The 26,473-nt window shown below is 41.2% G+C and overlaps 2 long non-coding RNA genes across 4 annotated transcripts; one reads left to right on the top strand and one right to left on the bottom strand.

Moving 5' to 3' along the window:
* Positions 1 to 26,399, bottom strand: LOC110212156 (uncharacterized). 2 transcript variants are annotated; one of them, XR_013487249.1, is made up of 2 exons: positions 26,291 to 26,399; positions 1 to 729 (listed from the first exon to the last, which is right to left on the bottom strand). It is a non-coding gene; the product is annotated as an uncharacterized LOC110212156 (long non-coding RNA). The 2 variants fall into 2 exon arrangements; XR_013487250.1 differs by lacking the exon at positions 26,291 to 26,399 and adding an exon at positions 15,199 to 15,277.
* LOC110212157 (uncharacterized) lies at positions 6,409 to 24,687 on the top strand. Of its 2 annotated transcripts, XR_002325582.2 has the most exons (4): positions 6,409 to 6,454; positions 9,945 to 10,075; positions 23,904 to 24,063; positions 24,583 to 24,687. It is a non-coding gene; the product is annotated as an uncharacterized LOC110212157 (long non-coding RNA). The 2 variants fall into 2 exon arrangements; XR_002325583.2 differs by lacking the exon at positions 23,904 to 24,063.
* Positions 26,400 to 26,473: the final 74 nt, after the last annotated feature.

Consider the following 26,473-nt stretch of genomic DNA (forward strand, 5'->3'; position numbering starts at 1 on the left):
ACACACGCTTTATTTGAGTCAGTGGGAGGAGAGTTACAAGGGCTCAGAGAATGGAAATCACCACCCAGGTTGCAGCACAGAGGAGAGCTCATGCAGTGGCAGGGGACCAGGAGTCTGATCTCTCAGGGTTGTCCTTCCATTGAAGCTCCAGGAAGCCTGGAGTAGACTAGGTTGGTACGTTCTCTGTAGTCTCTCATCCCAGGCGTGGGATGATGGGGGTGGAAGATGGGAGTGAGACAGAGGTTTCATTTCTGAAATGACTACAATTCTAAGAACAAAAGCCTTCTCCTTGACTTTCCTTTCGGGGAAAAACAAAGGCAGAGAAGCGTGGAGATTCAGAGAAAATGGCTGGAAACTCAGATAGCCGTAGGATTGCTCAAGCTACTTGTTTCATGGTGCTGCCAGCATCAGGCACTGTTACTTCCTCTTGGGTGGGCACTGCTGCTGGCAGGGTGGAGCACGTGGGGGGAATTTCTGCTGGCACTGCTGTGGTGGACTTGGCTCTGGGCACTTGGGAAGACATGGTTCTGGGCACTTTGGAAGACATGGCTCTGGGCATTTGGGAGGGCATGGCTCAGGGCATTTGGGCTGGCAAGGCTGTGGGCACTTGGGAGGGCAAGGCTGTGGGCACTTGGGCTGGCAAGGCTGTGGGCACTTGGGAGGAGGCTGGCAAGGCTGTTTGCACTGCTCCTGATACTGGTAAGACATCTCTCCTGGATCTCAGTGAATCTGAAAGAAACAGAAGACAGTGTTCACAGTCAGGTACTTTTAAGGGCAGGATGGCCTGAACTAAGTATGATCTTGGAAATCTTGGGCTAAATTTTAGGGTTTCAAATGCCACTTGACTGAGAGTTAGAAGACCTAAATTCAAATCCTGAGTTTGACAATCACTAGCTGAATGATTTGTGCAAGTCACTTAACTTTTCTTAGACTTAGTTTTTCCAACTCCAAAGTAGGCATAAGAATATCACCCTATTTATCTGCTTACTTCATGATGCTGTTATATGAGGTAAGTTCCATATAAACTGTAAAATGCTATAAAGTGAGCTGATGTCATAATTTCTCCCCTCACACCACTCCCCCAACATGGCATTACAAAAAAGTTACCCTGGAGTCTCAATGCCTAAAATGAGGAGTACAACCTCTAGCAGGTCCTTCCTAGTTGGAAGAGATTTTAATTCAGGACAAGCAATAGATGATTTGTGTGTGACCTACCAAGTTAAGCTCAGTTTTTTTGGTAGGTGATAAATTTTGGAAGCCACGGCAACTCATGGAGACCATAGATTAAGGCATGGACAGGTGGGAGAGAATTCTCAGACCAATGAAATTGTGGATATTTGGGCGATTTATCATCATCATCATCATCATCATCATCATCATCATCATCATTATCCCAATTCCAATGGAATTCCCCTGCCTTCCACTTTCAGTGCTCATCTACTCCTTGCTCCCTCTAGCTAATTTCTCTCTGTCCTCAGTTCATTTTCCAAATATTTTAAGAACTCCCAACTCATGATGGTAACAAATACCACAAGTGTCCCATGGGAACAGTGAACTATTTCTTCTGCTTCTCTGGATCTGTCTTCCCTTCTATAAAATGAGAAGGTTGGACATGTAGGACAGAAGAAAAAATATTGGTCTGAAGGTAGAACATATGTGTCTGAGTCAAACAATCAAGAGGCATTGAGGAAGCTCTCACTGTGTACCAGAAACTTTACTAAGTACTGGAAATACAAAGAAGACAGAAATACGTCCACGCCTTCAAAGAGTTCACACTATAACAGGGGAGAAAACATGTACATAAATTGGTTTATATAGGATACACACACAGTCTAAAAAACATAACCATAGAGGGGAAGGTTTCTCTGAACCTCAGTGTCCTCATCTGAAAAATATAGGGGTTGGAGGTGAACCAGATGATATGGAAGGTCCCTAACACTTCTAAGAGAATTTTAAATAAATGTTTGCTGAATGAATGTTCAACGGCTCTATGATTTTATAAGTGGTTTGTGAGCATCTATAAAATCTTGACGGAAAAGGACCAAAATCACTGAAATTCTGGCTAATTCATGATGAATCCACAATACCAACATCGCCACAACCATGGGTCCTTATACACCACAAGCTGTACGGAGACAGTACCAGCGGCTCTCATGCTGCCCCAGAAGCTTACCCTCAGATGGGTGACTGTGACAGTCAAAAGGGAGATTCTGCTCTAACCATTGGACTCCTGTAAAGGAGGATGGGGCCCCAACAAGCATCCTTTAGTTCAAGGCCCTTCCTAGATTTCTCCTGGGCTTCTTTACTTCTTGTACAAAGTATATTTCAACACTACCCACAGGCAAGCCAACAAAAACAGTCTATTAAAGACCCTTCAACAACCTTTCCTGAATACCCCAAACCAGATAACCAATTGCATGAGCTTCATTAAACAAAGGTTGAAGATTCAGAGTGAAAAAGAATCTTTGACATTGTCTAATCCTCCTCCTTCTTTTTACAAGTAAGGGAACTGAGGCCCAGTAAATTGCCACAGGTCACACAGGTGGGTAGTAAGTGACAGAGTCAGGATTCGAACTCAGGTCTTCTGAATCTAAATTTAGCCGTACCCTACCATGCCGCCTCCATAACATACAGCATAAAATTGTAGTTTTAGAAATGATCTTGGAGGTCAAAAAGAATCTTTGTGCCAGAGCTGGGAGAGTTTTGAGCTTATCAAAAGGCTTTTGTTGTCATTGTTCAGTCATTGCAGTTATATCTGACATTTTGTGACCCCATTGGGGGTTTTCTTGGCAAAGATCCTGGAGTGGTTTCCTACTTCCTCCTCCAGCTCATTTTACAGATGAGGAAACTGAGGCAAACAGGGGTAAGTGACTTGCCCAAGTTCATACAGCTAGTAAGTATCTGAGGGCAGATTTGAACTCAGGAAGATGATTCTTCCTGACTCCAGGCCCAGTTCTCTACCCACCACACTACCTAGCTGCCCTCTTCACCTTTAATCATTTAAAAGATGATTAAGGCCCAGAACAAAAGTGACTTGACCAAGGCCACATTGTTGATTAGTAACAGATGTAAGATAAAAATTCAGGTCTCTTCCTTTCTGAAAAGGGCTCTTTAATCAATTTTGCTAATTTCAGCGTCAATAAGGACAAATCAAAAGTGTTCCACAAGAACAGCTTAGGTATTTAATATGAAATTATCTAGTTGTGGTATTTCATAGAAACATACAATGATCAGTCAACTGATAAACATTTAAGTGCCTACTATGTGCCAGAAGCTACGCTAAGCACTGGGGATACAGAAAGAGGGGAAAGGCATTCCCTGACTTTCCAGGACACCAAGGCACCTTCAAGATCACTGATAGGCCACCAAAGACCTTACAGAGATGAAGAAACTCATGCCAAAAGAGGGTAAGTGACTTCCTTAAGGTTCCAAAGCTAGTTAGAGACAGAGCAGGGACTAGAACTCGGACCCCAGGACTCCTGATTCCCCAGTCAAGGCTCTCTCCACTCCGCCAGACTGCTTCCTCTGCCCATCAGCCTCCAAGAGGAATCCCAGTCCCAAGATGAGCCCTGAAGAATCTCAGACTCACCCAAATGCTCCAACGCAGATGAAGACCGGGTGGCTGGCGGATGGCTGCAGTGTCAGCAAGAGCCCCTTTATAGAGCTGGGAAATCCTGCCCAGAGGAAGTGGGGGCAGTCCCATCTCTGCAATCCCAATTATCTCCCGAACAAAACGTAAACTACCTGCAATTCTGAAAATGACTTGCCACCCTCACCCTCATTACCAGAACCTCCCTCTTTTGCAAGCCTCCCTGGGGCAGCTGCCTGCCCGTGAATGACTCATCCAAGGAGTCCCTGCCTCAATTGGAAGACACAGAATGGACTGAATCTATCCCATCTTTGCCACTGCTGGAAGCATCGGGGTATCTAAGCTTTGCAGTGGGTGAGAGAATCATGGAATCTAAGAGTTGGAAGAGACTTTGGTGGCCATCTAGTTCAATCAATACATTAAAGGAAGCCCCACTCTAACATTCTTATCAAGTGGCATCCGAACTCTTCTTGAAAACCTCCAAGAAAAGGGAATCCATCACCTCTCACAGCAGTTCATTCTTATTTTGATTAGTTTTGATTGTTAGGACATTTTTCCTCATGTGAAGCCTAAAGTTGCCTTTTTGTGATGGTTTTGTGGTGCTCCTATTTCTGCACCAATGGGACCCAAGAGATCCTCCATGCTAAGCATGCCAACACCCTTAATTCAATCATCATATATCATAGACTCGAGGCTCTTCACCCTCTTGGTGGTCCTCTTCAAGAGCAATTAGGTGCTCTCAAATTATTTCTTTCCTTATACTGGGTAGCAACTTCCTATTAGCTACTTTGTTCTGTCATTTCTGGGGCAAAGACCATTCTCCTTAGCTGAAAAAAATAAGAAATGAAATAAGAATTCAGTGACTCATCGTTGTTGTCAGTTATCATTGCATCCACCCCAAGGAAATGTCCTATCTCTTCTCTGAGCCCCCTTTTTTTTCTTTCAATATCACCAAAACAAAAACCCTTTTTGTTGCCTTTACATTTCCTTCACCATCTTCAATTCATTCTGAGCATTAGCAACCCTGCACTATCTTTATAGGACTGTACTTCCCTCTCATATACTTTTTTGGTTATCTGCATTTACTTCCATGTTCTATGCCTCTCTTTAACATTTAAGTTGGTTGGTGAATTGGCTGCACATTCACAATGGTCTTTTCAGACCAACCCCAGTTTTTCTCCTAATTGGGATTTTTTTCCCTTTGTGCCTTTTGAATTTCATTCTTTAGCATTCCCTTTGAGCTGGCTTAGCCTGAAGTATGCTATTTCATGAGATCCTATCCCTATTTTCCCCCTGAACTTAATGAAATCTGCTTTCCCAAAACTGAAGATGCCTGTCAGACTAAACCCAGATTTCCTAGCCTTCTCTGTCTCAAACTCCAGGATGGAGCAGTCACTTCCTTCCAACCTTCCCACTATTTCCACCTCAGCAACTGGTTCCTCTATGACAGTGAGAATCAAATCCAGAATACACCTGGTGGGTTCCTACACTTTTTGAAAGATTAAATTATTGTTGAGCAAATCAAGAAGTCATTGCCTGGTCTGTTCTTGGTAGGGAGAGAATTCAAGCAGATATCTCAACTGAATCATCATTTTATCATGCCTTTGTATAAGGTTTGTGATGTGTTTCTTAAAGTCTCTCTATTTCTTCTTCCTGTCCATCTAGAATATGGCCCTAGTTTCTTAATATTTTTCATTATCTAGTTGGGTATTCATTCATTCGTTTGACCATTCATTTACTGATTCAATAAACATGTGATGATTGTCTTCCATATTCTTAGAGACATCTAGGTGGCTCAGGAGTTAGAGTGCTGGACTTGGAATCAGGATATACCTAAGTTCTAATTCATTCTCAGACACTTACTAGCTCCATGACTCTGAACAAGTCACTTAACCACTGTCTGCCTCAGTTTTCTTAGCTGTAAAATGGGGATAATAACAGCACATATCTCCCAGGGTTGTTTTGAGGATCAAATGAGACAATATTTGTGAAGCACTTGGTATAGTGCTTCACCTAGCACCCACATACTAATAAAAATGCTCATTCCTTTCTCTTCCCTTCCCTTTCAGGGCTCAGTGTTAGGACGCAGTGTTGGACTTGTTGGGTATAGATCAAAGACAGTCCCTGGCTTCCAATAGCTTAGTAGTTTCTTTAACTACATAATTCATTTTTTGCTATATCTTAAAACATAGGTTCACAGTTGCTGAATATCTGGGAAATAACCCAAGAAGGTTGGCAGTTGGGAAAACCTCCTTAGGCTTAAAAATAAATGGCTGAGGGGCAGCTAGATGGCGCAGTAGGTAGAGCATCGGCCCGGGAGTAAGGAGGACCTGAGTTCAAATCTGGCCTCAGACACATGACACTCACTAGCTGTGTGACCCTGGGCAAGTCACTTAACCCCCATTGCCCAACCAAAAAATACAAAAACAAAAACAAAAAATAAATGGCTGCCAGAGATTCACAATTGAAATAATTTCCACACAGGAAGTAGAATGACCTTGCTACTGTCTCCTAAAACAAAGGGGTTCAGATGGAGATTGGGGATGAAAAACTTTGCAGCTTGGTGCAGGAGTCAAAAGACTTGGGTTCAAGTCCTGCCTATGATTCTGTATGATCTCAGTCAAGTCACTGAATCTTTCTGGGCCTAAATGTTCTAAATTTTAAAATTAGAAGTCTAAACCGGATGGCCTCTGAAATCCTACCAGCTACGAGTCAATGTGCCTATTTAATAAAACAAATAAACTACCACAGAAGGGAGTGAGCTTCCTGACACTAATAATAGCTGACATTTAGATAGCTCTTCTAAGCAAAACACATTACATCCTTTCATTATCTCATTTGAACTGTGATCAACAATTCTGTGAGGTAAGTAGTACTGTTTTTATTATGCCAATTTACAGATGAGGAATCTGAGGCTCAGAGAAATAAAGTGGCTTTTCCAAGGTCATGGCACAAGTAAGTGCAGGCAGTAAGATTTGAACTCAGGTCTGAACACCAAGTCCATAATTTTTCACTATGTACCCCATGCTGCTTCTCATTAAAAATATTCAAGGAGAGAGGCAACTAGGTGGCACCATGGACAGAGCACTGACTCTGGAGTCAGAAGGACCTACCTGAGCTCAAATCCGGCATCACACACTTACTAGCCATGTGACCCTGGGCAAGTCACTTAACCCCAATTGCTAACAATGAGGAGGAAGAGGAGGAGGAGGATAAATATCCAATCAGGGCCTTGGATGACTATTTGTTGGGAATGTTGGAGAGGGGATTCTGATCCTTGTACAGTCTAGGCTTCTGAGGATCCTTCTAAGTCTGTGATTTTATGAAATATTAACTGCTGACCAATTATTAACAGTCATAGAATCATAAATTCATAGAATCTCAGAATTGGAAGAAATTTGAAAAGTCATTTCCAGTCCAACTTCCTTTCCTATTTTTGAATAAGAATAACTAGCATTTATATAGTGCTTTGAGGTAAGGTGCTTTGTAAATACCTCATTTTTATCTTTTCAATAACTCTGGGAGGTAGGTGCTATTATTAAGGCATGTATGCCTCACTTTTCTCATCAGCAAAATGGGGATAACAATAGCACCTACCTCCCAGAGTTATTGAAAAGATAAAAAGGAGATATTTGTAAAGCATTTTGCTAGTAGAATATAAAACAATTTAAATTCTGGTGTTATTATTTTATACGTGAGGAAGCTGAGGCAAACAGAAATTACATGACTTCCCCACAGTTGCACAGCTAAAAAGTGTCTGAGTCTACATTTCAGTTCAGGTCCTCTTGACTCCAGGACCATGGCACTCTATCCACTGTAACACCTAGCTGGATGTTATAATTTCTTACATACAGTATTCCCAAGTAGCCAGCCAGCTTTTGTTTGAGTACCTCCAAGGACAGTACTTCAATCCATACAACATTTTTAAAAGAATGATACAACTGAGAGTAACACACACACACACATACACACTCTCTCTCTCTCTCTCTCTCTCTCTCTCTCTCTCTCTCTCTCTCTCTCTCTCTTTCTCTCTCTCCTTGCCCCTCCCCACCTTCACTCCCATGCAAACCTTCCCCTCACACACAGACTCAGAACTTCTACTTTCACCACTTCCTTTATGTCCGCCTCTCCTCAACAAATACTCTTCTTCATGCATGCCTCTCCTTCACCCAAATGCACACTTCCCCCTACATATTTCACACATATGCACATCCCTCCCTACATCTATCTCTTCCTCCCCTCTGTCTGTCTGTCTCTACGTCTGTGTTTATGTCTGTCTTTCTGTCTCTCTCTTTGTCTCTGTTTCTCTGTGTGTGTCTGTCTCTGTCGCTGTCTCTCTCTCTCTCTCTCTCTCTCTCTCTCTCACACACACACACACACACACACACACACACACATACACATATACACACACATTCACACACACACACACACACACACACACACACACACACACACACACACTCCACCACCACCATCAGAAAGAAGAGTCAAGCATTTACAATCCCAACCATCTTCTTAACCCAAACCCCTTTTCCAAACAGCCTCGAAGACAGACCTCAAAATGCAGTCTGCAATTCCCTGGGTATGTTAGGATTGGCAACTATGGTGCATCCAAATTGGACTAAATTGTGGGGTGGGGAAAATCAGGGCATAAAAGGTTTAGAGAGGAGGGGTAGGTGATTTGGGCTAGTACCTGAAAGGTTAATCATCTCTTTGAAAATCTTATACTCTGTATCCAGGAGGGACAGCATGGGCTTTATCCCTTTTACCCACCCATCTGTAGATCTGGAACAGATTTAGGTGGATTAAGGAAGCTAAACACAGGCAGTAGTGTCAGAGAGAATTGGGAAAGATTCTTAATCTACCTGCCCAAGATGGCACTTTCTGGTGAAATACCAGAGATTAAATGTGACCTCAGTTCTGCTTTGTGCATAATATGCAGAATATCCCAGGTATGAATCATCTCCCTGCCATGACCCCATAACACTCAGAGCCTTTTGCCTTTAATTGAATTCAAGTCGTTCTAAAAGTCTCCTATCCACAGTATGGGATCTGTGTGGCTCTGATTTCACTTTGGGGTTGGATTTTGCTTCCAAAGTCAACCTTTGCCTCCATCCAAAGACTTAGCTTATCTGCTTCAATTTTAGGGTCTGGAAAAAAAGATACCACCCTAAGAAGCAGAAGTAAGAAAGAAAAGCATTGTGGGCAAAGGGTACAGCCAGTGCAAAGGCACACAGATACGAAGTCAAGTAGACCTCAAGTAGGCTTGTCAGGCTATGGAGTGTGAGAGAGAGGTTTCATGTTGTCCAGAGTCAGGGGTGGGGAACTTTGGCCTCAAGGCCACATGTGGCCTTCTATATTCTTGGGTTCAGCCTTTTGACTGAGTCCAAGTTTTACAAAACAAATCTTTTTATTGAGGCGATTTGTTCTGTGAAGTTTGGATTCAGTCGAAAGGCCGCACTTGAGGACGTAGAGGGCCACACATGACCACAGTTGCATGAGCTATCCATTGAGTAAGTCCATCACTATGCACATCTAAGATAGGCCCTGCAGATAATATACTGAACTGGGCCTAGACTTGGGTCCATCTTCTAAAGCATGGGTCAAACTACATCAACTCCCTACTCAATAAACTCCTGCAGCTCCCTACCCCTTCCAGGATCAAATACAAATCCTCTGCTCAGCATTCTAAACCCTTCAGAGGTTGGCCCCTTCCCACCTTTCCAGTCTTCCTACATTTTCCTGCTTTCCATGCACTTAGCCATTCACTGGCCTCTATTTTTTTTAACAAAACACTGTGTTGCCAGGGATGGCTTTGATGGCTTACATATAAAGAGTAAAAGGAATAAGTCATTTTTGCATTTGTATGTGAGAAAAGAGCATGAGGTGGTCACTTTAGAGAGAATAGCAGATGACAGTGGACACACTCTCGGCCCTGAGATATTAAAAAACAAATAAATGAACAAAAAACCCAAGGAAAGACCTTCAAGACATTGGAGAAAACTTCTTTGCTAGATTTGTGACGCTGAAATCTACTTCTGAGAAGGAATGCCTTTACAGAAGAAATCATTCACCCATAGGAACACCCAAGTACCAGGCAACTGGCAAAATCAACTGCCAACATAAGGATGTTTAGCCTGGAAGACTCAGTAGATAACATGGTAGCTGTCCTAAAATATTCAAAATGTCGTTACATGGAAGAAGAATTGGACTTTTTCTGATTGGCCTCAGAGGGCAGAATCAGAGGATGGAGGTTGCAGTGGTCAATTTAGATTTAGGACAACTTCCTAACAATTAGAATGACTCTAAAATGGAATGAGCTGCCCAAGGTAACAAGGTTCCTCTTTATCAGGCATCTTCAAGCAAAATCTGAATGAACATTTACTGGGAATACTGGAAGGGAGATTCGCATCTGACTATGGTTTAATTCAATGATCCATGTAGTCCTCTCCAATTTTGAGATTCTGTGAAGATATTGTCCAGGTGACCATTGCTTTATGCATCTGGTACATTCCTGAACGATTAAGTGAAATCATATTTCTGTGTATATAATATTTTAAACAAATCAAATTTTAGCTTCACTGCAGGGAGCTGGGAGTTTTAAAGATCCCCTGGGCTGAATCCTTCTGTGAAGATTTTTTTAAATAAATAATGTCTCTGAGTTTTTGTTTCCATTTGGATTTTTAATTATTTTTGTTGTGTTTATTCAGTCATGTCAGTTATGTCCAGCTATCTGTGATCCCCTTTGGGGTTTTCTTGGCAATGATACTGGAGTGGTCTGTCATTTCCTTCTCCAGCTTATTTTGTATATGAGGAACTAAGGCACACAGAGCTAAGTGACTTGCCCAGGGCCACACAGCTAGTAAATATCTGAGGCCAGATTTGAACTCAGGAAGATGAGTCTTCCTGACTCCAAGCCCAGTGCTCTATCCACTGAGCCACCATTTTCTTAAAGTGAAACAAACCCGTGCTACAGTAAGACATTAGGACATAGAACAGACTTTCCCCTTGTTTTGCCTCTAAATTTTGGAAAGGATGACAGGTCATGAAAATAAGGGCAGGGGCAGTGAGGTGGCACAGTGGATAGAGCACTGACCCTGGATTCAGGAGGACCTGAGTTCAAATCCAGCCTCAGACACATAACACTTACTAGCTGTGTGACCCTGGGCAAATCACTTAACTCCATTGCTTGGCCAAAAATTAAAAAAAAAAAACCATAAGGGCAGAGTTGAATAAAAGGACACTCAGAGCAACCACTGAAGGAATGTGAATACATTCCATGAATCACTGTTTACTCTGCAAATATTTCATAAAAAAAAGATGTGGCTGAGATGCAGAAATATGGTAACTACATATTCTGGCCAGGCCCAAACCTGAACATGCTTGATGTATGTGCCCTCTACATGCGCTCTCTGGCCACATCTTTTCATGTATATTTACTAGTTACATATGTTCCTTTGATGTAGGCTCTCCATGTGTATTCCCTGGCCAAATGTGTTCTCAGTGTGCATGCTCTGCCCTACTGATTGTGTGATGATCTATAGGATAGTATAGTCCATGGGTGCATAAGTGGATCTTCTCTTATTACTTCATTTTTTATTCTCGTTGACTAAACTTGGTTCGGTGAGCAGATCACTAGATCTGGAATCAGAGAACTATGTTGAAGTCCCATTGACAGAGGAGTCAGAGGACCTAGGTTCAAATCCAATGATTTTCTTTTATTATCTATGTGACTTTGAGTGAGTCACTTAACCCCTCTAGTTTCCTCATCTGTACAGTGAGGATATTGTCCTATATGGTCTCAGAGGTCCCTTCCAGCTCTAAAACATTTTTTGTTTTGATCATATGAACCCTAGGGCTAACCTGTAAAAACAACACATCAGTTGGGTCTCATAAGCTCTAGTTTTATGAGTGAGTATTGGACCACAGAATGTCTCAAACATGGAACATTTTTTCTGGGGGCCCAGATAGGGGAGGTGTGCCCTAGGGGCTACATCTTGATTGAAGAAGACAGAAAGGCAAGAGAAAAACTGCACTATCTTCCAAAGAAACAAGTGGATAAGAGAAGCAAGTAAGGAAATTATAATGGAATCTGTCCTGCTGCTATGCATGGTACATCGCCCTACATGCATTGCCTTCTTCTTTGTCTTCTTTTCAATATCACACATTGTAAGAGAACAAACATTTGTTAAGCAACTATCATATAGGTGCCAATCACTGTGCTAAGTGCTTTGTTGATATCTCATTGATAATGTAAGATGCACAGAGATCGGATGAAGCTTAAAGGATTGTACCGTTCTTTTCAAAATCCAGAGAATAAAAAGCTATGGGCATTAAAATGAAGGAATGATGCCTTTCCATACTCCTTGTATCATTGTTTTTGGTCTTGTTGGCATAAAGAGAACCTCTATGTTGGTGAAAAAACTTCCATGGAGCAAAATACAAAACTAAGGTCCCGGCAAACTATAAAATGGAGTGAATGAATGCCAACCTTTGGTTTAGGGGAGGTTTTTTGGTCAAACGATTTTAATGATTTGAATGTGTACTTTTAAAATATGCAAATAAAAAGTTACAAAACCTGGGGAAACAGAATAGTCTTGAAAATCCCTGAGGTTGTAAGCCAAGCACACTTTAAAAAATGATAGGATCATAGATTCAGGGCAAGATATAGAGCTTATCCTGTCCATATGCTTTCATTTACAAAGAAAACTGAGGTCCTGCAAGATTAAATGATTTAAGGGGCAGTTAGGTGGTGCAGTGGATAAAGAACCAGACCTGCATTCAGGAGACCCTGAGTTCAAATCCAGCCTCAGACACTTAACGCTTACTAGCTGTGTGACTCTGGGCAAGTCACTTAACCCCAATTGCCTTGCCAGGGGGAAAAAAAAAGATTCAATGACTTACAGAAGGTCACAGAGCTTATAAGAAGCAGGCTATAATTTAGCAGTGAAGATTCTAACGGTTAATTTCTCAGAATCCTCTATTTCATGAACATCATCAGCTTCTCAGAGCAAGGCAAATACATTAAAATTCACAACATGGTGAAAAGAGACCAATCAATGTGTTGAAAGACATGTAGGCAAAGGAGAACAGCATGAGACTGAGAAACAATGAGTAGACTGGTTAGACTGAAACCTAGACTGTTCATTCTATGCAGAATGACTGGAAAGGTAGCTTAAAGCCAGGTTGTAGAGGGTGAGGCTATTTCCAGTATATTCAATAGACAATAGGAAGACGCTGAAGGCTTTTGAGCAGAGAAGTAATGATGTCTTAGGATCTGCATTGATGTGAAGGATGGACTGGAGAGAGGGACAGGATCCATTAAGTCCACTTAGTAACTGATAGTTACAATAGTAAGGTGAGAAAGAGCTTGAACAAAGATGGTAGCTATGATAGTGGAAAAGAAAGGGAAGATGTAAGACATATTTAAGAAACAGAATACACTGGACTTAACAATTGATTAGATACAAAGGAATAAGAAACTCGTGATGTCATATAAAGAGGACTGGGTTTGGAATCAAAGGACATGAGCTCGAATCCTAGTTCTGTCACTACTTATATGACCTTGTAAGTCACTTCCTTTCTCTGGGCCTCAGTTTCCAAATTAGACTAGATCAATAGTGTTAAAATGCAAATAGAGCTTGCCACTAAACTGCATATAAGGATCTCTGCTGGCCACACATTGACTTAGAAAACCAAAACTTAACATTCTCTAAGTTTTATTATATTTTTATGTTTGTTAAATATTTTCCAATTGATCTTAATCTGTTTTAGGTTGTACTAAGGTATGTTGCTGGCCATATTGGACCCCTGGCAACTCCTGTTTGAAACCTGTGGTCTAGACACACTCCTTTCATATTCTTATACACTGCTTTATATGATTAGATATCTTTGCATATGGTTATTTCAAGTGTCTACAACTAGATTGTATATTCTCCAGGGTATTTATTGACAATATGTGATATTTCTTTGTATTAACCACAGTTACTAGCAAAGATGTGGGTATATATGATAGATGCTCAGCAAATCAATACTTTTTGAGTAGTAGACTGCATAAGATCTTTGAGGGCTTGCATTGTTTTGTTTTTGCCATTGTAGTCTCAGTTGCTAGCAATGAGTGCAGTTGCTTAACCAACCTTTGTTGATTGGAATGGAATTCAATTGAATAAGTCTCACAGTACTGTCCTAGGGAGGCTGATTGTACCCAGCATGAATCATGTCTCCCAATTCCAACACTGAGATCACCACTCCAGCACCACCAATGACATCTCTTTGGGAATATGTTACACCAAGAAGAACTGTCAGATTATTCCTCCATCTATAGGAAGGGGTAGCACACAAAGAACTGATGTCTGAGCCAGGAAGACTTGGGTTCAACCTCTGACACCCACTAACTACGTATATGTAAATCCCTTAAAACTTTCCGTGTTCTAAGCAACTCTCTAAGACTATAAGTTGCAGATATCTGACCTGCATTGATAGAATGAGCTATCTCACAGTCCCTATCTGTACATAGAACCAACCAGGTATGACTCTATTCAAAACATTTCAGTGGCTTGCTATAGCTTACTGAATAAAACCCCAACTCCATAGGCTGCTCTAAGCTTAGCCTGGCACCAAAGGCTCTCTCCACAAGCTGAAGTATACCACTAATCACCACCCTAAACTGTCTTGCATCTGCTTCTCCATGCCAGAATGGTCTCCTCCAAACCATTCTGTTTCCACCTATTGAATTCTAAGCCTTCAGTAACTGCTCAAACCTTTTTTGACATCAGATTATTCTTGTCAGAGTGAATCTATATAAAATTTTTAAACATTGGAAAGCCCTCAGACAAAGCTGACAACATCACAGAATGAGTATGAGAGAAAACCTAGCTGCAATTGATGCCATCTAGTTACATCTGTTTGTATTAAAGAACATAATAATGAGGTTTCTTTATGAATCCCTTCCATAATTTTTTTTTCATTTACTGATAGAATCCAGGCCATTTATTTATTCAGAACACAGCTATTATTGCAATGAATTGGATTTGTCTTCTGAAGAAAAAAATTCTACCCATTCTTTAAGATCCAGCTCTAATGTCACCTCCTCTGGAAAGCCTTCCTTTTCCTAAAGTTGGCAAAGTATTTTTCACAAATCAGCATAGCATTACTATTCAATAGATATAGCATAGGTGCGTTTCTGTGCCAGTAACTGCGGGTGGGGAGACAGTGTGTCACATGTTAGGGTCAGCAAATATAGCTAAACAGTAGAGTGTAGGAGGAGTAATATGTTTTGAATTTGAAAAGATTACATGGAAGCCAGGGTGTGAGAGGTTTTAAAAGCCAAATAGAAGGCTTTATTTTATTCTAGAGCTGATATGAAGCAACTGGAATTTGTTGAGTGGGAGAATGACACAGATCTACACATAGAAAAAGTCATTTTGACAGTTGTGTGAAGGACAGAGAGACTTGAGGTATACAAGGAAGTTTATGGGAATCCCAAATGAGTCTCTGAACAATGTGTTACAGGAGTTCAAAGATCACGGTAGTCATACGAGTATGATTATTGCTACTCTACAGCTATGGAAACTGAGGCACTGAAGGTTTGATTTGTCCATACTTACATAATAAGTATCTGAAGCAATATTTGATCTCCTGACTCCAAGTCCAGCACATTTTCCCCAATGTCATGTTACCTTTAAGAGGATGAACCTGAAAAATAATTGGTGCTTGAATGCATGTGCATTAGAGCAGAGTGGGGGGCAGACAGGGAAGTGAGAAAGATCTCTAATCAAAATATGATTAGAGGGCAGAGAAGGATTTTAAAAGGTTTATGCTGGACTCTGATAGAACAAGGAGAGGGAGGAGGTCAGAAGCAAAGCTGGCCCTGGGGGGGAACAGGGAAGGAGGTAAAGTGAAGTCTACAATGACCCTCAGGCTCTCCTTCACCATCTAGACTATGTTCCATTTCTATAGGGACAGTGTCTCAACTACCTGTCAGCTAATCCCCAGGAAAATATTAGCTAATAACTGAAGCTAAATACTGAGTGGGCAGCTAGGTGGTGGGACAGCTAGGTGGCACAGTAGATAGAGCACTGGCCCTGAAGTCAGGAAGACATGAGTTCAAATCTGACCTCAGACACTTACTAGCTGAGTGACCCTGTGTGCCTCAGTTTCCTCATCCATAAAATGAACTGGAAAAGGAAATGGCAAACCACTCCAGTATCTTTGCCAAGAAAACCCCAATGGGGGTCATGAAGAATTGGATATGACTGAAAACAACTAAACAACCACAACGGCAACTAGGTGGAATAGTGGATAGAATGCTGGCCTGAAACTGAGAATATCTGAGTTCAAATCCAGCCTCAGACACTTACTAGCTGTGTGACCCTGGGCAAGTTAATCCATATTTTCCTCAGTTCCTCATCTGTAAAATGGGCACAGACTAGAGAAGGAAATGGCAAACCGCTCTAGTATCTTTGTCAAGAAAACGTTATGGACAAGTCTAGGGAGTCTCAAAGAGTCAGATTCAACTGAACAGCAACAAATACTGAATATTACTTTTCCCAAGGGAAACTTGTATTTTATGGGAGATTTTTGAAGACCAAAAGTCTTCAGGGTACTTAGGTGGGCAGAATTTTGGGGTCTGGTGGATATTTTGGGGCAAGGCAGCCCCCTAAATCATATTGCATAGGCAGTCCTCTCCTCTGTTCACTCATAGGGTCAGACTAGGGGAAAAAATGGATCAAGGGAAGAAGAGCAGAAGAAGAGGGAGAAATAAAAGGGAAAAAAGGGGGAGAAGAAAGTGGCATGGGTAAGAGGATGATGAGAAGAAGAGAACGGTCAGTTTTTGTTCGCCTTTGTGCATCATCAATCCTGGAGCTGACTCTTCTAGGGACAACAGTGACAACTGAAACTGTGCTCAGGAGACATGAAAGCATCATACAGTACAGAGGAGAGTGCTGCACTTGGATCTGGAGTGCCAGGAGGGAGTTCTTGCTCTGTGTGACCTTAGGCAAGTCACTTCTCTGAACCTCGGTTTCTCCTCCTATGTAAAAAGAACTGCCTCATAGAACTGCCATGGGGCTCAAATGACAGAGTAGATATAAAAGTACTTTGTAAACTTTCAAGTGCTATACGTAAATGTAAAGTTGGAAGGAGACTTAGGGTGACTTATGGTCTGGTAAACTCATCAGTTTGTTGAGGGTGGTCTTTTCAGCAATTAGCACAGTGCTCTGCACCAAGGAGGGCACTCACTAGATGCTAATAGCCTTGGAATTCTGCCTACCGTGAAGAAAAAGGAATGAGAAAAATAGAGATGGCCCAATGGACAATGACTAGAGGTGAACATACGTTGACTTAAAAATTGCCTAAGCATAGATGCCAATCTCCGTAAGAAATCATTACCAGTATACATAGCCTCCTACGTAGTTCTGGGTTGTGTCCCAGTTTTGCTTCTGTGTAACCTATCTGCAGGCCTTAGAAGGGCTGTCACAAGAAAGAAGGAGGCGATGAGTTCTGTTTAACCCCAGAGGGCAGAAGTAGAAGCCAGTGGGTGAAAGTTGCAGAGATGATGATTTAGGCTTGACAGAATGAAAATCTTCCCAACAACTGGAGAGCTGTCCAAAAAAATACAACAGGCTGCCTCAGGAAGTAGTGGGATCCCACTCTTTGGAGGTCTTCAAACAGAGAATACACCATGTGTTGGCTGAGTTGTAGAATAGATTCTCTTTTCAGGCACTGGATGAGATGTCCTCTTAGATCTTTTCTAGTTCTGAATTTCTGTGTGTTACCTCAGGTGAAGCAATTCCTTTCACTGAGCCTTGGTTTCCCTGTCTGTGAAATGGACTAGTTATCTTCTATGATGTTTTTCAACTCTTGCCTTCTTTGGTTTAATGAGTCCAACCCAGACCCTGTCTTTAAACATTCCTGAGACAATGGGGTGGGGGGGAAGGGGAAGGAGTCTGGATGAGGGTAGAGAGGGCATTACTAAGTATAGTAATCTTAAGCACTCCCCCCTCCCATACACACACACACACACACACACACACACACACACACATTTCAACACTCCCCTCCCAAACAAAATTGTTAGCTCATCAGCAAAGATTACCTTTCAGACCTCTCTCCCATCTCACTCTCAGCCAAGATAACAGAAAGGCCCCTATGCTATGAGTCAAGAACAAATAATTTTGTAGCTCAATGAATCAAACATGTTTGCAGAATCATGGGAAAGATAACTAACACATTAGATAGCAGAGTCAGTCTACAAAACTATCTCAACAGCCTAGAAGGATTTATTTAGAAGGCAAATTTAATGCAATTAAATTGAGTGAGAATAAATATAAAGTCCTACACTTGGATTAAAAAAAGTGCACATATGGTGGGGGGGGGGCAGACAATAATATCTGAGGTTTTAAGTGAGCTGCAAGCTCAATAAGTCAACACTGTGACATAGGCAGCCAACAAAGCTAATGGATGAAGAAAGGTCCAGTGTCCAGGGTGATGGAAGTGATAAGCCCTGCTTTACTGGGCAGCTAGCTGGTACAGTGGATGCAGTGCTGGGCCTGGAGTCAAGAAGACCTGAGTTCAAATCCAACTTCAGACATTTACTCATTGTGTGACCCTGGGCAAGTCACTTAACCCTGTTTGCCTCAGTTTCATCATATGTAAAATGAGCTGGAGAAGGAAATGGTAAACCACTCCAGTACCATTGCCAAAAAAACTTTAAAAAAAATTGGGGGGTGGTTTACAAAGAGTAGGACAAAATTGAAAACAACTGAACAACAACAACTGTGCCCTGGTCAGATCATATCTAATTCATTCAGTTCTGAGGGCCACATTTAGGAGGAAAATTGACTATCTCTATAATGTCCAGAGAAAATCAATTAGGGAGACCTGAAAATAATGTCAAGCAATGCTCCATTAAAGGGAATGAGGCTGTGTAGTCTGGTGAAGACTTAAGTGGAAACATGATACATAAGGCAATTGTATGGCATGGTAGATAGAGCACTAGACCTGAAGTTGGGAAGGCCCAAGTTCCAATCCAGCCTCAGATACTTCCTAGTTGTGGGATCCTAGTCAAGTCACTTAAGTCTGCCCCAGTTTCCTCATTTTAAAAATGGGAATAATAATAATAGCATCTGCCTCACAGGTTTGTTCTAAGGATAAAAGGAGATATCTGTAAGGCACTTAGGAAACTTTAAAATATTATACAAATACTAACTATCATTATTATTATATCTTGAAGTATTTGAAGAACTGTCATGTAGAGGATAGAATAGATTTATTCTAACTGACCCATAAGGGAAGAATTCTATGACCACTGAAAGAAAGTTACAGAAGCAAATCTAAGCATCAGGTAAAGGAAAACTTCCTGTTAGGTAGAGCTGAACAAAAATGAACCAGGCTACCCTGGGAGGCAGTGGAGTTCTTCATCAGTGGAAGTGTCCAAGTAGAGGCTGGACCACCACTTGTGAGACATGTTTTTGTTGAAGAAAGGATTACTGCTCAGATATAGGTTGGTCGCATAGTCCTATGAGATCTATTCCATCATGAGATCCTGTGATTATACTTTGGCCACAGAGGGTTGCTGGAATATATACCGTTTGTCATTTTTAGTGTTTTGAGGGAACCAGGATATCTCGATTTAGAGTCCTGAGACCTAGATTTAGAGATCTGAACCCAACTATGTGACCTTGACCATGTGTCACTTCAGCCCTCTAGATTTTAGCTTTTTCATCTGTAAAATGATTGGAGTTTTGGATAGAATGACCTCTAAAAATCCTTTCAACACTAAACTCTATAATCCTAAAGTTATCTTGAAGGTCAAGCACAGTAGGAATATATAACATTACCAAAGCCCCATACCCAATTTCTAGAGAACTCAGACTTTTCATTAAAAGTTAATTTTTTTAAGATTAGATTGCTCAGTTTGTTCTTATTTATTTTATTTTATTTTTAATTTATGAAATAAAACAAGCATTTCCATAACATGATATAATAAAAAAGATTATTGCATATGAAATTATAAATCTATTATGTATAATTTTCTATTTCTTTTAAATATACAATAAATTTATCACATAAATTTATTTTTTTTCCTTTTTTTTCTTCAGTTCAGGACATATGAAGGATTACTGAGATTCTTGAGGCATGAAGCAAATATTAGATAAAGAAAGGAGGCATTACTAACCCAATCTGTTCTCTTTTGCTCTCTCCCCAAACTTAAATCCTGAGATTCCTCTTATATTTGTAAGAGGGCTAGAGGTATGTAATGAAAGAAATGTCTCTCATAAACTTTTGGGGATGAACTAACTGAGTGTCAGAGTTCGTTATTCTCCCATGACGCTTCTTCCTGTTGCCTTTTGGGAGAAGGAAGGGGAAAATATCACTTAGTGATTACATAAGATTGTGATCAGCTCACAAAAAAACTCATTAGAAAATGCATTTGTGTGCCCTGGAATATATGGTGGGGGTAGAAAGGAAGGGGAAAAGACAATCAATGTTGGCAAGATCTGGAAATGGCAGCAGAAGAGCAGGGAATGGCTGAATTAGGCATTGGGTACCACAACCCTCTGAATCTAGGGATATAAACCAGCTCATGGGTCAAGGAATGTTGAGCCAGCTTGATTCTAAAGGCTGAAGATCAATAAAGTTTAGAAAGTAGTGAAAGGAGAAAGTCTTAGGCCAGGGGCTAGGGGCCCTTGGCTCAGTTCTAAGGGGGCACCTGAAGCCCTGGAAAACCACACTGGTCAGCAAGGCCTTGGGTCCAGACTAGATTCTTCACAAGGATACTAGACATCTGTGAAATACAAATATAAATATATTTGTACACATGGATTGAATCAAACTGTCATTTCAGAGGAATTGAGAATTGTAATAATTAGTTAATAATTAATATATGGTCCACTGAATTATATCTGGTAAAAGCAAGTTGCTAGATTTGGCAGAAGGGTGTCAAGTAGGGAGAAGGGGAAAACATTTGGAAAGGGCCAATTTTGATCAATCAACGAAAAACATTCATTAAGCATTTACTAGATGCCAGGCACTGTGCCAAGTGCTGGGGATACAAAAAGAGGCAAAAGACAGCCCTTGCCCTCAAGGAGCTTGTAGGAGAGACAACACATAAACAAATATATATATATATATATATATATATATATATATATATATATATATATGTGTGTGTGTGTGTGTGTGTGTGTGTGTATATATGTATATGTATATGCATATTTATATATAAAGCAAGATATATACAGGATAACTAGAAATAATTAAGAGAGAGAATTTGGAAGGGGGGACTCCCCCTTCCCTTCCTAGTTGTCCAGGAGTACTTCCTAGAAGTAGAGGGGGATGGAAGAGAGAGGATTTCAGAACTTGGGGAAAAGATAGAAAATGGGAAGGCCAATGGGTCAAATGTGGAGAGAAGGCAGGCTTGAACAAGGCCTCTGGTTCAGAGGCAGGAAGGAGATTATCAGACAAAGGGGAGCAAAAAGCAGTTGAGGACTAGTACTATGATGTAATACAATAGAAAAGCTCAGGGCCAATTCCAGAAATCAATCAAGAGAAGGCTTCCTAGGTCTCGGTGAAAGAATCCACCCACGTCCATCCCCACTCCCATAAAGAAGGAATGCTGCTGGACTTCATCCAGGGACTCAGGATGAGGGAGAGTGTGTCTTATTTAACCAGCAGGTGCTAAAAATGGGCCTGAAGCTAATTCCTACACATCAAAAGCCCATAAGCTCCCCCCACCCACCTCCATTTCCTGGGCATCACAAGGTCCTGTACCATGCCAGCCTTTTCAAGTTGTCCCCCAAGAACAACACCAAGTTCACACAAGGCACTGTTGACATTTCAGAAGGAGAAGGTTTCTACAAAACATAAATCTGTGCACGTGTATGTATCAGAGCAGTCAGTCACTTAGGGAGAGAGGTAAGCATCATTAGTCACTGGATAGTTGCCAAACTGTAATTCTCCATCTAAAGAATGAGTTTGGCAAGTCATTTCAGGAACCAAAGCTGGAACACCCTTAGTGGGAAAACGATTGGGACATTTTGTTGATTCTGCCAGCCTGGAGCTGGATTAAAAGTCTCCAGCAGAGGCCATCTTTATGCTCACTGCCATCTCTGGGTTTGTAAGAGACGAATAAGTGTGTCTTCTCTGCAATAGTCCACAGGGAGTCCTCTACAGCCCTGGCAAGTTCCTGTTTAAGCCAAGAGGGACTGTTTTGTCAACATCCATTTCCTAAAATGTGATGCCATGTGTATCTGACCAAGGCACAATACAATGCAACTCCATTTTCCTTGTTGTAAATAGTACATCCAAACCACATCAGCTTTGGGGACACTTCTATCACACTATGGCCTAAGAGTCTCCTTTAAATTGTTTAGGTATCCAATATTTGTCTTTGATTTCTTACTGGTCTACTAAGAGTCCAGGAAGATGCCCTATCACTAGCAGTAGAAGCAGTATCAGTACAAACCTCCCTGTCAGCCACCTCAAAGGTCTCAGAATACTGTCCACTCATGCTCCCAGAGCAGTGCCCACCACCACTTAACCCACAGAAGTGCCCATCTGCACAACCACTCCCACTTGAGCAGAAATATCCACCCCTAAAGAGGTCACATCTTCTGAAACTCTGTACTCCACCCCAAACCACAAAATGAAGCTGTGCCCCACCCCAGGAAATGCTGTATTCTTGAATAAAAGCAAACATTTCCTCCTGAAGAGGCAAATATTCACCAGATCCAACAAGAAATCTTCTGCCCATCTGGCTTTGTTTCACTTTATCCATTTGTTCACCCTAACCATGTCTATAGTTTTCTCCAGTTCCAGCCTCAATTTGGGAGACAGGCTGTGACTGGACAGACACAACATGCTTTTTTTTTTATCACCCCTGGCTAGAGGACACTCCTTCCTTCTTCTGTTCTGCATTTCTGTTGTGGCCAGTGTAGGGCCAGTTCTACAAATTATTAACTCTATGCTCCTACCCCCCAAAATTCTTAGTCCATCTTTCTTTTTTTTATGTAATTTATTTAGTTTTAGTTTTCAACATTCTCTTATTTTTGGGGGGGGAGGCTAGGCAATGGGGTTAAGTGACTTGCCCAGGGTCACACAGCTAGTCAGTGTTATGTGTCTGAGGCCAAATTTGAACTCAGGTCCTTCTGAATCCAGGTCTGCGCCACCTAGCTGCCCCTAGTCCATCTTCCTAATACCCTTCCCAGCCCCATCCTTATCTCCCAATGCAAAAATGCTAAAAGGAACTTGATTCTTCCCCACTGTCCTTTCTATATTTCCCCCAAAAAAAGGGAGGGAGAAAATGTAGTTTGGAAAGTTTGACAAGGAAAATAGCCTAAATGAGTTTAAAACTCTCCCATAAGCTCCTTTCCTGACATTTCTGGCATTCTGTTCCTTTGATTCCCCCTTCTCATCTAGGGACTGTTCCTCTGCATGGCTGGGAGTTGTTACATGCACACATGCACATACAAACACACACACACACACACACACACACACACACATACACCACACCATGAACACTTATAGATCATAGGGTCAAAGTTTAAAAGCTGGAAAGAACCTTAGAGGTTATCTACAATCTAATCTCTTCATTTTTATAGATGAGGAGATTGAGGCTCAGAAAGAGTAAGTGATTGGTCAACTAGTAAGTGTCTGAGGCAGGCTTACAATCCATTTTCTCAAAATTAAAAAAAAATAGTCTTATGGCCTGATTCCTGCTCATTTGACTTTCTTGGTGCTGTTTACTGGGCGGGGTGGGGAGGGGTGCCACAAGCAAGAGCATAGAGAATTAGGATTCAAAAAGATAGGTGGGGGCAGCTAGGTGGTGCAGTGGATAGAGCATTGGCCCAGAAGTCAGGAGGACCTGAGTTCAAATCTGGCCTCAGACCAAACACTTGACTCGTACTAGCTGGATGACCCTGGGCAAGTCACTTAACCCCAATTGCCTCACTAAATAAACAAACAAGCAAACAAACAAATAGATAGATAAATAAATAAAGATAGGTGAAGAATGTATGAAAAGACAATGAGGGAGGTGGCAGCCCCAGAAGTAGGTCCACAGTAGAATAAGGAGAAATAACTCCACAAAAGGACAACAAAAACTGGCTTATATTTAGCACTTTGAAGATTACAAAAATACTTTACATGTGTTATCTCATCTGAGCCCCATGACAATCTTAGGAGAGAGGAACTATACAAAATATTTTATAAATGAAACTAAACATTGAGGTTAGCTGACTTGCCCACAGCCACATAGCTAATGTGTGTGTCCCAGACAGCATTTGAAGTCAGGTCTTCCTGATTCCAGGTCCAGCACTCTACTCCTATGCTATTCTGCATCTCCATAAGAAAAGATTTCCAGTTTGTAAATGGGCTTCTTCATCTTAGTCTCCTGGGTTCCAAGTTGTCTTTATCCCAACTCTACTTTGAAGGACATCATGTGAAAAGAAGAGCATACTTGGAGTCAGGTAATCCAAATTGGAATTCTGGCTCTGCTCCTTTATAATCTCTGTAATATTGGGATAATTTCTTCATGTGTCTGGGTCTCTATTTTCTCATTCAAAAATGAGATGGTTGGACTGAATTGGCCTCCAAAGTACTTTTAAACATGAAAATGCTGTAATCCTAAACCCCATCTCCTCTCCCCTCTTTTCCTGACCAAGTAGGAATAGGAAATAAAGAGTGACCAAAGGATAAGCCCATGATCACTAGCACTTGCCCCAAAAATTACTAAGTTGCCAACCTGAATTGGCAAGAGTTCTCTCATCTATGAGCTCCCTGTACCAATGCGTACGTGTTCCATGGGTATATCCACACATACACAAATACACCAGACAGCTTGGTCTTTATGTTTTGCTTCCTTGGAACATAAACTCCAGGCAAGCCACGGGTCCGAGCTGAGCCAGGTAACTGTGGCTTTACCCAATAGTTGTCCTCTGATGATGCTAGTGATGATGTCATAATTGAAGGCCAATATCTTTCTTCAGGACAGGGTAAAGGATTCAGAGGGCAAAGCCATCAGCCCAGGCACAGCCAGACTTTCCATCTATCCCACTCAACTTCTTGTCAAGTTTGGTTACCACCAAACCACAGTAAGTTGGATTTTGACAACTGGAAATAATCATTCAGATTAGATTCCTTTTCTGGGTTTGGGGTCTAGTATTCCAGAAAAAAAAAAAACTGATATTTGGTACTGAATGTATTTCAGATGATTTAGGCTTTGGTTGAAATCATTTTGACTCTTTTGGGGTTTTTTGTTGTGAGTAACAGGTTATGTTGTCCCACAGCTTCTCAGCCATTTAGGAACTGGAACATTTTATCACTGTTCAGTTTTGGGGTCACATGGGACTGAATATTTAGAGGCCCTTTTTTGTATTTCTTTTCTTTCTTTCTCCTCTCTCCTTTCTTTCTTTCCTTCCTTTCTCTTTTTCCTTTTTTTCCTTCTCTGAATATGAGAAGTAGAAGGAATTTAATTCTAAGACACACCTTAGAGCCAGAATGGACTAGAAATCATTATCATTGATAAAGAAATTTAACTTGGCCATACAACATCACTTAGAACCACAGAAGAGAGTCATAGGTGGGGAAAGAAACTTATTTTTGTAAAAACTGAATTCCTTTTAGCTCTGAGCAGTGAAATTTTCTACCCCCCCAAAAGAAAGCCCTTAAATGGCCACCATCACAGAGTAATTAGAATTCCCTAAATAATTGCCTCCTGTCCTGATTTTCTCACATGATCATGTTTGTAACTGAATTAAGAGAAGAATCACTGAATCATAGAATATCAGAGGTGGAAGAGGACTTAGAGATTGTACCTAAACTTTAATAGAATTATCTCTGCAACATCTCCAATAAGTGATCATTTAGCCTCCACCAAGGGCTTCAACTAGGGTTGAGCCAACTGGTGTTGTCAACCATGGTCCCAGTCTTGGAGGAAGAACAAGCTTATGTTCTCCCTCAAAGCATAGATCTAAGGCAGTTTCTCCTTTCTGCTGGATGCCTGCCCTTCATTGGTGGTGGACAAATTACCTAGTTAGTATTTCAGGACTAGATTCCTGTTGACTATTAACTGGTATCCCTACCCTCTACCACCTACTTCATCATTAAATTTATAGACAGTTGGGGATGGTAGGGAAAGAAGAGAATCAAGTGGGTGATGGGAATGAGAAGAATGAGCCAAAAACAGATTCAAGAGAAGACAGGATAGTGGACCGAGCTGAACTCGGAATCAGGAGACCCGAGTTTAAAGCCTCCCTCAGACATTAGCTGTGTGATCCAACTTGACAAGTCACAATCTCTCTTAATGCCTCAGTTTCCTCCTCTGTAAAACAAGGATAATGATAACACCTATTTCACAGGGTTGTGAAGACCAAATGAGATAAGATGTGAAGGACTTTGCAAATCTTGAAATTACAGATAACTGGCTATTATCATTATCATATACGATCATTAAAAATAGGCTGGTGCCAAAAAGTGACTAGCAGCATTAATGTTGCCCAAGAGTTAAGCTGAGATTATTGAGCATTCTAACACAGAGAAATTAGCCAAGAGTCTAGCAATCCATAGAAGCATTAGAAAATTACAGAAAGCATGTGTTATGGGCGGAGGGGCTAAAAATTGTCTTTTTTTCCTACAGAGACCTCCTTGGTCTCTCCTTCCTCTCTTAGTTCAGAAAAGAAACTAAACAAGGCTTACCTAAAGGATAAAGGATCGATATGTGAGCGAAAACAAAAGATAGGGGCTGTACAAAGTCTCTCCAATTCGTCCTCCTCACATGTGTCTATCTGATGCTTCTTCATTTCTAGAATCTGGAAAAAGAAAACCACATGCCAAATGAAGAAGACAAAAACAAGCCCTATGAGCCTAAGTGTGAACCCA

Source organism: Phascolarctos cinereus, unplaced genomic scaffold (assembly GCF_003287225.1).
Source record: "Phascolarctos cinereus isolate Bilbo 61053 unplaced genomic scaffold, phaCin_HiC Scaffold_5;HRSCAF=322, whole genome shotgun sequence".
NCBI classification, from domain to species: domain Eukaryota; kingdom Metazoa; phylum Chordata; class Mammalia; order Diprotodontia; family Phascolarctidae; genus Phascolarctos; species Phascolarctos cinereus.